Below are 12,307 nucleotides of genomic sequence, written 5' to 3' on the forward strand. Positions count from 1 at the left end.
GTATTTAGGTCTCCAAAGCATCAAGACTATTTTGTCTAGTTTTAAAGGTTAGTAAAAGAATTTTGTATGTGATTCTATGTTCTATCGGCAACCAATGAGCTTTATAAAGGAGGGGAGTAACATGGTCTAACTTCTTTGATCTTCACTGCAGTGTTCTGTATAATTTTTGTATATTATGTATAGTGGTATTAGACCCTTGTGTTAAGATAAAAACTTGTTTCATAAATTTATACTGTAATTATGGCAAGTTGGAACTTGTTAACTGTATTTTATATATGTTTAACCTGTAACCTGTTCTGAGCTTTATGGGGAAAATGAGATAGAAAATGAATGAATTAAATAAATAAAAACAACCATACAGATATCTTAAAGACAAAATCTAGAAAATACAACCATGTTACCCCCCTACTTCGAAATGCCCATTGGCTGCCAATTAAACCACAAATTTCTTACAAAATCTCTCTCATAACATTTAAAACAATTCATTCTAAACTGCCCCAATTTATTGATAAATATCTTATCCCATATGACCCACCCTGCAGTCTTAGATCATCTAATCGTAAAGTGCTGACGGTCCCCTCCCTTCATATAATAGGAACCAAAAGGCCTGACATTTTCTCAGTCGTAGCCCCTCAACTTTGGATACCCTACCAGCTCTTGCAAGAGAAAAAGCTAACCTCAAACGTTTCAAAAGCCTACTCAAGAGTCATTTATTTAAAGAAGCTTTTAACATTTGATTTAAATTTTACAGTATCCTTTTTAACTTCCTTAAGGAATTAAGCAGCAATGAGCCCTTTCCTTTTGGTTTTTTCCTTATTTGTCTTTTGTTCCTATCCAAATTGTATTTCTAACCCTCTTTCCTTTTGTCTCCCGTCTGTCTCATTTATCCCTTTTTAATATGCCAATTATTAGTTGATGTTTCTTTGTAATTGCTTTCTTTTTGTAAGTATTAATGGTATTGTTAATGGCATTTTTATTATGTTCATGCTCTTTTTTTATATATATATTGTAAACTCGCTTAGAAATTAGATAAGCGATTAAATCAAATTTTAATAAAACCTTGCAACCTTGCTACATTGGAGTACGGTTTGTTCTCAACACGTTAGCAGCAAAACTCCACGGTAATGTTTTGCAATGAAAAGGGATGTTGTGGCCTTGAAAAAGAGGCATCTGCAACTGTTACCAGAGAAGCAGTTGGCTGTGCCTCTGAAGATATATTTACATTTCCACATATGGAGGGTAATTCTATAAGAAGGCACCTAGATTTAGTGCAAGGAAAGCACCTATTTGAAGCCAACTCTATAAAGAAAAAGCAGGTGCCTTTTTTTATTTATAGAATCCTAGTGTAAGTGGTTGACAAAGTGCCTCTATTAAAGGAACAAAAACTTAGGGCTCCTTTTACTAAGGTGTGCTATATTTATTAGTGCATGCTAACCACACGCTAAATGCTAACGCGTGCATGTTAGTCTATGGACACGTTGGCGTGCATGTAGATTTAGCACCTGCTAAACACGCGCTAAAACACTTAGCGCACCTTAGTAAAAACGGTGTCGGGTCAAAAGCGCGCCGGGACAAAGGTGCGCCCAGACAATTGAGCGCAGCGCGCGCCGCCGCGCCGCTCTAAATTACTGTTTTTAGTGCTCCGACGGAGGGGTGTGGGGGGGAACCCCCCCACTTTACTTAATAGACATCGCGCCGCGTTGTGGGGGGTGTGGGAGGTTCTAACCCCCCATGTTTTACTGAAAACTTCACTTTTTCCCTGTTTTTAGGGAACAAGTTCAGTTTACAGTAAAATGTGGAGGGTTACAACCCCCCAAACCCCCCATAACACCGGCGCGATGTCTAATAAGTAAACTGGGGGGGTTCCCCAACAAAACCCCCCGTCGGAGCGCTTTTGTCTTTCGCGCCGTTGTCTATGAACCTAGTATAACAGCCATAGAGCTGATGTAAATGTTTGTCTAGATTGCACAAAAATTGCATGTAGATTATAAGATTTTATAATCGATGCAGATAATTATGTGCCCTGCCCAGTGTTGTATAGTAACTAAACCCCACCCCCAGCATCACAGTGTTTGCCACATGGCACTCATCTGTGTGGCTTTGTAAATATAACTACCGTATTTGCCGGCGTATAAGACGACTGGGCGTATAAGACGACCCCCCAACTTTTACAGTTAAAATATAGAGTTTGTTATATACTCGCCGTATAAGACTACCCCTTCTTCCGCACACCTTCTGCACAACCTTCTGCCTGCCTGTCCCCCCCTTGAAGGTCTGCACCCCCCGAAGGCCTGTCCCCCCCCCTTGTAGGCCTGTCCCCCCCTTATAGGCCTGTCTCCCCCTTGAAGGCCTGCCTGCCTGCCTTTCCCCCTTGAAGGCCTGTCCCCCCTTGAAGGCCTGCCTGTCACCCCCTCCTCCTTGAAAGCCTGCCTGCCTGCCCGCCCGCCCCACCCTGAAGGCCTGATGCCCCGACCCACCCCGAAGGACCGCTCGCCCCCCTGGCCTCCCCGCACCACCTATGAAGCAGCCGCAGCAGGATCGCGAAGTCAGCGTCAGCGATCCCTGCGCTGCTTCCTGCGCCACGGTCCCGCCCCTCCTCTGACGTCAGAGAAGGGGCGGGATCGCGGCACAGGAAGCAGCGCAGGGATCGCTGACGCTGACTTCGCGATCCTGCTGCGGGCTGCTTCACAGGTGGTGCAGGAAGGTCAGTGGGGCGAGCGGTCCTTCTGGGGTGGCGAGGGACTGAACGGCAAGGCCGGGAACACCCCCTTAGGGCTGGCACCCGGGGCGCACCGCCCCCTCCGCCCCCCCCCCCCCCCTTGGTACGCCACTGCATGTCAACAGTACCCGGCGTATAAGACGACCCCCGACTTTGGGGAGGATTTTAAGGTACTGAAAAGTCGTCTTATATGCCGACAAATACGGTAATTACAAAGAAGTACAGGATGACATTTGTTACTTTTACTGAAGTCATAATTTTGACAATTTTTCACTACTTTTACCTAGTTACATCTGATGCTTACAGTTCAAGTAAAAAAAAGTAAAAGCAGAAGCAAGATGTAAATGATGATTCCTCAGCAAGCCGAATGAAACTGCGAAACGGGGAACAGAATTTTGTTACACTTCTCCCTCCATTTTCGCAGTTTCAGCATTCGTGGTTTCGATTATTCACGATTTTTAGCTTGCTGGCTCCTCCCCCCAAATTACATCAGCTTGCATTGAGAAATCTCTGATTCCAAGCGTTTACAGAGAAAATCGCCGATTCCCAGCACTTTCTTCACCGTGTTTTGCCTCTCCTTCAGGAACAGACCAGGTCTCCCACCATGTTATTCACGGTTTCACTATATTCACGATGATTTTTAATAGAAAACAGCGAATAGCATATGAAAAAGTTATTCATGGTTTTTCTGTATTTGCGGTTCTGTTAATCCCCTATCACAGAGAATATGGAGGGAGAAGTGTTTTATGAACCTTGTCTTACAAATGGTGACGGGTCAAAAGCGCGCAAGGACAAAGGCGCGCTGACAACCCAGCGCAGACAACTGAGCGCAGGGCTTGATCGCGCCGAAGAAAACCCGTATTTTAAAGAGTTCTGACGGGGGTGGGTGGGGGGGAACCCCCCCCCACTCTAATTAATAGAGATCGCGCTGCCTCACGCTGCCATGTTGGGGGGGTGTAACCCCCCATATTATACTGAAAAGTTTACTTTTTCCCTAAAAAACAGGGAAAAAGTTAAGTTTCCAGTATAATGAGGGGGGTTACAACCCCCCAAATCCCCACAATGCCAGCGCGATCTCTATTAAGTAAAGTGGGGGGGTTCCCCACCAACACCCCCCGTCGGACCCCTTTAAAATACGGTTTTTCTTCGGCGCGATTAAGTCCTGCGCTCAGTTGTCGGCGCGCGCTTTTGACTATGAACCCTTACAAATAGTGGCTCGTTTTATCTTAAATGTTGCTGTTCAGTGAATATAGCCTATGAGAACAGTGGAGTTGCTCTTATACACACACAGAAATCCAATTTATGCTCTAAGGCAGTGGTCTCAAACTCAAACCCTTTGCAGGGCCACATTTTGGATTGGTGGGTACTTGGAGGGCCGCAGAAAAAAATACTTAATGTCTTATTAAAGAAATTACAATTTTGCATGAGGTAAAACTCTATAGTTTATAAATCTTTCCTTTTGGCTAAGTCTTAATAATAATATTGTCATTTATAGCTAAAGAGACATATGATGAAGAAACTTTTGTGATTATGATAAACATACTGCGGGCCTCAAAATCGTACCTGGCAGGCCGCATGTGGCCCCCGGGCCGCACGTTTGAGACCACTGCTCTAAGGGCTCCTTTTACGAAAGTGCGCTAGCGTTTTTAGCGCACACACCAGATTAGTGCGCGCTAGCCGAAAAACTACCGCCTGCTCAAGAGGAGGCGGAAGCGGCTAGCGCGCGTTAAGGCCCTAACACACCTTCATAAAAGGAGCCCTATATTTGTAAAAACCGATTCCTTTATAATATACTTTTTTGGCACCATCTGGTTATTATCTCATTAATTTACTTCCCACTGCCTCTAAGGCCTGAACCCAAGACCCAAACTAGACTATGTTTATTAAAATTTGATATGCCGCCAAATCTTGCAAAAGTTCTAAGCCAGGAGTGTCAAAGTCCCTCCTTGAGGGCCGCAATCCAGTCGGGTTTTCAGGATTTCCCCAATGAATATGCATGAGATTTATTTGCATGCACTGCTTTCATTGTATGCTAATGGATCTCATGCATATTCATTGGGAAAATCCTGAAAACCCGACTGGATTGCGGCCTTCGAGGAGGGACCTTGACACCCCTGTTCTAAGCGGATTATATATAAGCTAAATGGTCAAAACTAAAAAGCAAATTACACCTAAAATACCAAGTTAAAACTTAAAAGAACTCCATGATGTATAGAAAAGTCCTAAGCTTCTAATTCTTATCTAATATACAATCAAAGTCCATTCTTACAAAAAATGGTTAGAACAGAGAATGATTCCAACTTTATGAATGCTTTCTTTGAAATTAGACAGCATGACGATAATGTAAAGAGAAAGATGAAAATGCAAACTCCACCCATGAGAACACCAATTCATAGGGAACATACCATGGCAACTAGGTATGTATTTACAGAACACCGCTTAGCCAAAAACTGCTTATTTGCATACATATTAGAGAATGGCATGGGGACAAATTTTTCCCCATTCTCGCAGGAACTCATTTTCCCGTAGAGTTCTTTTCCTGCCCCTGCCCCATTCCTGTAAGCTCCATCCTCATCTGCACAAGCCTCAGACACTTTAAAATCATAAGTGGTCGAGGCTTGTGCAGTTAAGGCAGAGCTTACAGGAATGGGACAGGGAAGCAACAAAACTTGCAGGGATGGGACGGAGAAATTGAGTTCCTGCAGAGATGGGGACAAATTTGTCCCCGTGTCATTCTCTAATACATATGTACTACAATTTCCACACCTACACAAGTTCGTGCCATCTAAAGCTATGGGGATATTTCAATAAGAAGTATGAGTCAGCAAGAATGCAATGCAAAGCCGGTTATTTTAGTAATTTATACAAATGGCCACTTATCCACACAAAAATTATCTCTTATCAAATAGGACTGGTGTGAAAGTTCATAGTATGTACTTTCACTGCTGATGAGTTGGGACATTACCAGCACTGACGACTGTAGATTATAAAATTTTTTAATTTATACATAAGTGCTAATGCCTGACAGTCTATTGGCCTACTGGGCAGCCAGGATGGATGATGAGATTCTCAGGGTGCTACTTAGCGCACCTGCTTATAGAGATTTTTTTGTTATTTACTAAATATGTGGGTCAGCTGACCATCTGATATGTGTTTATTGTTAGGTTTTCAAAAATGTAATTCCTGGAGATATTTGACTTATTCTTGCTGTACACCGCCTTGAGTAAATTCCTTCAAAAAGACAGTAAATAAATCCTAATAAAATAAATATGGCCAAAGTAATGGGCATGGAGATACTGTGATGTCGCCACAGGAATTTTGCAAGTCCCAGAAACATCAGAAGTACAAGTTACAAGACCCATAATTCAAGACTCAATCCCTCTAGTGCATCACAAGTTACGGTAAGTGTTAATTAGGCATCTAACTTTAAGAGTTGTTAGTTAGGCATCTAAACCAGTAGGTGCCTTCAAAAATGGCATTGGACGTGTGTCAACCACACTTAGGCGATGTTAACAGAATCGCAGCTAGCGGAGCCTAAGAAAAAAGCTTAGGCGCTGGTAATGTAGGTCAGATTTAAAGGCCTACATTACTGGTGCCTTTTTAAGGCTCGGGCCTAGCAGCACCTAAGGTCATTTCCGCCCCTAACCACGCCTACTTTGACCTTAGCTGCCAAGAGCTTCCATGCTTTAGGCGCAATTCTAATACCTAACTTACCGCACAGTTTGCAGAATATGGTTTGCAGAATATGCTTTAGGAATAAATTCAATAAAAATGGCACCCAAATTTGAAAAAAAATGCACACTAAGCGCTATTCCATAAATGGTGCCCCGAGTTGGGCGTTATTTATAAAATAGTGCATAGCACCAGAATCCATGTCCAACCTTTTATCAACTGAAACCTGACGTAAATCCCCGCACTTGCATTAAAGCATGTATCTGTGGTTCACCAGACTATTTACCATCAAACTACCATGGTACTTCAGATAAGTTGCGGCACTCTATAAGCCTAATAGATCTTTAAGATCCGAAAATCAAGCTATTAATTCCAATAGCGAAGGGAAATTATGCAGACGCTAGAGCAGGGGTCTCAAAGTCCCTCCTTGAGGGCCGCAATCCAGTCGGGTTTTCAGGATTTCCCCAATGAATATGCATGAGATCGATGTGCATGCACTGCTTTCAATGCATATTCATTGGGGAAATCCGGAAAACCCGACTGGATTGCGGCCCTCAAGGAGGGACTTTGAGATCCCTGGGCTAGCTGGACAAAATGAAAGGACATCAGAACTCACAACACCCATTAAAAGACAAGGAAGGATGGTTTAGTGTTTAGAAACATAGAAACATGATGGCAGATAAAGGCCAAATGGCCCATCCACAGTAACCATTATCTCTTCCTCTCTCTAAGACACAGGTGTCAAAGTCCCTCCTCGAGGGCCGCAATCCACTCGGGTTTTCAGGATTTCCCCAATGAATATGCATGAGATCGATGTGCATGCACTGCTTTCAATGCATATTCATTGGGGAAATTCTGAAAACCCGACCGGATTGCGGCCCTAGAGGAGGGACTTTGAGATCCCTGCACTAGAGCGATGGCTTTCTGCATTGCTGGTGTTAAAATATGGAATGCTCCGGTGGGCCAATTGCGACTGTGTGTAAACCGTTAAGAAACAAACAAGTTAAAAACTCAACTGTTTGTTACTGCAGTTTTGTGATTTATTAGTTGGCATTTTAAGAAAAGAATCTGCTTAACCATGTTTGTTATTGTAATCTTGTGATTTATTAGTTGATATTTGAAGGGAAGAAATTGTTTAATTATGTAGATTTTATGGCACGATTTGTTTTTATTTTGCTTTAATTGACGGAAACCATTTAGTTCTTCTGTCAATGGTATAAAAAAGTTTTAAATAAATAACAGTGTGTGCGTAAATCCAAATTGTTGCCAATTACATTACATTAGAGATTTCTATTCCGCCATTACCTTGCGGTTCAAGGCGGATTACAAAAGAGATAAAAAACTGAGGGTTACAATGGAAGAACATTTGTCCTTTCTAGACAGGTAAAGAGTAGGTTATGTAGTTTCTGTGTGGCGGGAAGAGGGAGGGGGGGGGAAGGACGGTAAGTTTGAAGTTAGGGCTGTTTCAGGAATTTCTTGAAGAATGTAGTTTTTATTTCTTTTCTGAACGTCTTGTAGTCTGATGTCATTATCAGTAGATTGGAGATTTGGTTATCTAGTTTAGCTGCTTGAGTGGCCATGAGGCCATCGTATAGTTTTTTCCGTTTTACTTCTTTGATCGAGGGGTGTGTGAATGGGGTGTGTGTTTTTCTCTGTCTGATTGAGGTGGTTTGGATGAGGCGGTTGTTCAGGTAGGTTGGGCTGTCTCCGTTTAAGGCTTTAAATAACATACAGTAGAATTTAAATAGTATTCTTTCTTGGATTGGTAGCCAATGTGAGTTGATGTAAGCTTCTGTAATATGGTCGTGTTTTCTCAATGAGTAGAAGAGTCTCAGAGCTGTATTTTGGATTGTTTGTAGTTGTTTAGTCATTGTAGCAGGGCAGGGGAGGTAGAGGATGTTGCAGTAATCTAGTAGATTTAGGATTAGGGATTGTACTATAAGCTGGAATTGTGTTTTTTTGAAGAATTTCCTGACTTGTCTTAGGTTTCTCATCACTGCGAAGGATTTCTGTATTGTTTTATTTATTTGCGGTTGCATGGTGCAGCATCGGTCTATAGCAGTAGTCTCAAACTCAAACCCTTTGCAGGGCCACATTTTGGATTTGTAGGTACTTGGAGGGCCTCAGAAAAAATAGTTACTGTCTTATTAAAGAAATGACAATTTTGCATGAGGTAAAACTCTTTATAGTTAATAAATCTTTCCTTTTGGCTAAGTCTTAATAATAATATTGTAATTTATAGTTAAAGAGACATATGATCAAGAAACTGTTATATTTTACTTTTGTGATTATCACACATACCAAGGGCCTCAAAATAGGACCTGGCGGGCCGCATGTGGCCCCCGGGCCGCATGTTTGAGACCACTGGTCTATAGTCATTCCTAGTAGTTTTATGGTAGTTTGAATGGGATAGTTGATTGTGTTAATTTCTATATTGCTTATGATTGGGACTTTGTCATTTTTGAGGAGGATGAATTTAGTTTTGTCTGTGTTGAGTTTCAGTTTGTGATCTTTCATCCAGGTTGCTACTGTTTCTAGTGTTCGGTGTAGTGTGTTTGTCATGGCAGTCTTTGGTTGATCAAAAGGTATGAGAATGGTAATATCTGCATAACTGTAGGTGGTGATGCCTAGATCAGTGGTTCCCAACCCTGTCCTGGAGGAACACCAGGCCAATTGGGTTTTCAGGCTAGCCCTAATGAATATGCATGAAGCAAATTTGCATGCCTATCACTTCCATCATATGCAAATCTCTCTCATGCATATTCATTAGAGCTAGCCTGAAAACCCGATTGGCCTGGTGTTCCTCCAGGACAGGGTTGGGAATCACTGGCCTAGATTATCTAGGTATGTTCCAAGAGATGCAGTGTATAGGTTGTAGAGAGTAGGGGATAGCGGGGATCCTTGTGGTATGCCGCAAGGGTTGGACCTAGATTCATATTTTTCTTTATCTGATTTTACTCTGTATGTTCTGGATTTTAGGAAGCCTTCAAACCAAGAGTATACTTTATCTGAGATGCCTATTGCTTTAGGCTGCCTAATGCCACTTCTGGCATTAGCCATGCCCACAGTGACGTTAGGTAGCCTAACTTACCTAAAGAAGTGCAACACCAATGCCAACTGTTTAGGAGCTGGTAGACTCTGGATCCACCAATCAGCTGAGCCAGCAGGGGAAGCCGTGATCAGTTGCGCCAGCAAGACTCACCAGCTACAGATCAGCTGAGTCAGTATGAGGAGAGCAGAGCCACAATCAGCTGATCTGCACAATGCACCAACGGGGATAGGCTACTGTTAAAGCCATGTCCCATTATATATGAATGAGACTATATGCTAAAAAGACCCAACTTGATAGTCAAAGCCCAACTTACAAAGCCAAAGTAGTGATTCTCCTGCAGCCAATGCATCGAAGCCCAAAAGTGCGTTTGCCATAGGGGAATCACTAATGCGGTATTGTAAAAAGGGCCCTAAGTTTGCTATGACATAAAATATTGGCATATATAACTAGCACAACTGAAACAATCCGATTTGGATTTTTTAAAACTAAAATATCACATAGAACTTTTTTTCTGCAAGCAGTTTGCACAGCCACAGACAACTATTGTTTCACAAGGTGCTGGGAATTTTCCAGCAATCTCCACTGCTTTCTCAGTTCCTCTTTGTATATACAGTATATTAAGTGTGTTTGTGCATGCTTGGAAACCGTGCATAGGAAGGGGCACAAATGTTATTGCAAACTCATTACAGTTTGGTTACCGGTAATGGATTTCATACAAGGCTCCTACTGTACTAAACAGCCAAATCAGGTAACAGTGCCAAAAGACATCTAGGCAGCTGTCCATCAACATTTTAGTAAAGAGCAATATTATACCCCCAGCAACGGTCCAAATGTTTCCAGCGACTCTCTTCACTTGACAATGTGTGCGGGCCAGAGTAGTTATCAAATGCTGCCCTGCACAATCGAGGTCTTCTGCTTTACGAATGAGACATAAAACACTTCTGAGAGTTCTCTGCTCTTGGGCACCCGGCTGGCAAACAAAAGGTTGCAGCATACGTCACAGGGGAAACCCCGCTATTATTATTCTCTCCCCCCTAGAAAAGCACAAACGAGTAGGAGCCGGAAAATTAAGAAAAATATTTATAAGTTAAATGACATGTTTCCCTTGTAAAGAATTCATTTCTATAAGGACGAGGATAGGATGGGGGGGGGGGGCGGCTGTCCCTTTCATTTTTACCAGCAAGTTACCCTATCTTCATATCCCCTCATTTAGCAGCTCGCTCCTCAAACTACTGAAATCTTACCACCACCATTATGTGCAGATATATAAAAGGGATATTAGCCCCATCTCGGTGCCAGGAGAAACAAAACAGAATATATCACACATCTAATATCATCAAACAGCACTGCGAATGAAAGTGGGTATGGATCAACTGATACCGTCCCAAGCTGACAGCCCAAAGCCGCAGTGGGGAAAGAGGTGGGGGGTAGGAGGCCGAAAGGTGTCCCCCTCCCCCGTGCAAGTTTTGGGGCAGTCCACTCTGCACTGCAGCGGGATAGGGGGGGGGGAGTGTGGCAGCTGCAGCTCGTCCCCGTGCCCGCCAATTTCCTGCCATGCAAAGGGATTATTTGATAGCAGCTGCCGGGAGCACGGAAACGCCTTTTCGAGGGGGGGGGGTTAGGGAAGTTTCTCCTGATTTTACACCCCTTTTTTCGACCCAGGGGCTCATAGCTATAAATCTGTCAGAAGGTCACTCACCTGGGAGTGTGGAGGGGTGGGGTAGGGGGGGTCGCGAGCCGCCGGAGCCCGGGACCGTTGCTGCTGCTGCGCGCGCCGCTTCTCGCGCTCCTTGGTTCGATTTTTCTTTTTTGCAAACGTGCCCACTGTTCTGCAGAAAGAGGGAGAGTAGAGTGAGGCTCCCGCCCGCCTTCCCTCGCCCCGGCGCAGTCTAGGAGGGACGCCAGCTCCCGTCCGGCTCTTTCCCTAGGCTTGGCCTGATTGGTCGCCGGCGCTTCGCCTAGGGGGAGGGGGCGGGGTCTCGGCTCCAACGGCTCTTGTCATTCATTCTCGTCTTCATTCCTGGGCAGCGGCGGCCACTGAGGCGTTTCTTTGAGGGCAGCGAAATTACAGCGTTTTGAAGTAAGGTTTTTAGCAACTGCTACCATAACCCGTGTTGGGATACCTCCTTCTGTCCACACGGCCAAGAAAGGCTTGACTGGCTTGTTGGCTAGTGTTCTTTTGTAATCTTCCACATTTTTGGACAGATCAGTATGACAAAGAACATGTCAAAAAAGTGAATTCAATAAGATGTTACTTAATACAACATATTAAAATTTGAATTAGAGTGCTCAGTGTGGTACCACACTCTGGTTTTGAATAAGATACCACACTGAGCACTCTAATTCAAATTTTAATATGTTGTATTAAGTAACATCTTATTGAATTCACTTTTTTGACATTATAGAACATTGGTGAATTTATTATTTAAATTTATTTCTCCTACATATTTATATATTTTGAGTGACAAAAAACATGCCATACTAGGTCAGACCAGTGGTCCATTTAGCCCAGTGTCCTGTTTCCACAGTGGCCAATCCAAATACCTGGAAAAATCCCAAATAGTAGCAAGATTCCATGCTACTAGCCCAGGGCAAGCAGTGGCTTTCCCATGCCTGTCTCAATAACAAACTATGAACATTTCTTCCAGGAACTTGTTCAAATCTTTTTTTTTAAACCAGCTAGGCTAATTGCTTACCACATCCTCGGGCGAGGCATTTGGAAACTTCATTATTCATTGAATGAAAAAAATATATATTTCCTCCTATTCTTTTTAAAGGTATTTCCCTGAGTGTTCTCTGTCTAGTCCCTGGGCAGGTGAGTTTTTAAGATATTCTCATGCATGAGATAGATTTGCACCGTGCTG

At 43.2% G+C, this 12,307-nt stretch overlaps 1 protein-coding gene across 1 annotated transcript in view; it reads right to left on the reverse strand.

The window, feature by feature from the left end:
* CAMKK1 (calcium/calmodulin dependent protein kinase kinase 1) overlaps positions 1–11,395 on the reverse strand; it is a 229,875-nt gene extending 218,480 nt beyond the window's left edge. Inside the window, exon 1 of the mRNA XM_033922566.1 lies at positions 11,143–11,395. The gene's annotated coding sequence lies outside the window, so the exon portion shown is untranslated. The remainder of the gene's footprint in view (positions 1–11,142) is intronic.
* Between the last annotated feature and the right edge of the window lie 912 nt (positions 11,396–12,307).

The sequence above is a fragment of the Geotrypetes seraphini genome, chromosome 15 (genome assembly GCF_902459505.1).
Source record: "Geotrypetes seraphini chromosome 15, aGeoSer1.1, whole genome shotgun sequence".
Classification (NCBI taxonomy): Eukaryota; Metazoa; Chordata; class Amphibia; order Gymnophiona; family Dermophiidae; genus Geotrypetes; species Geotrypetes seraphini.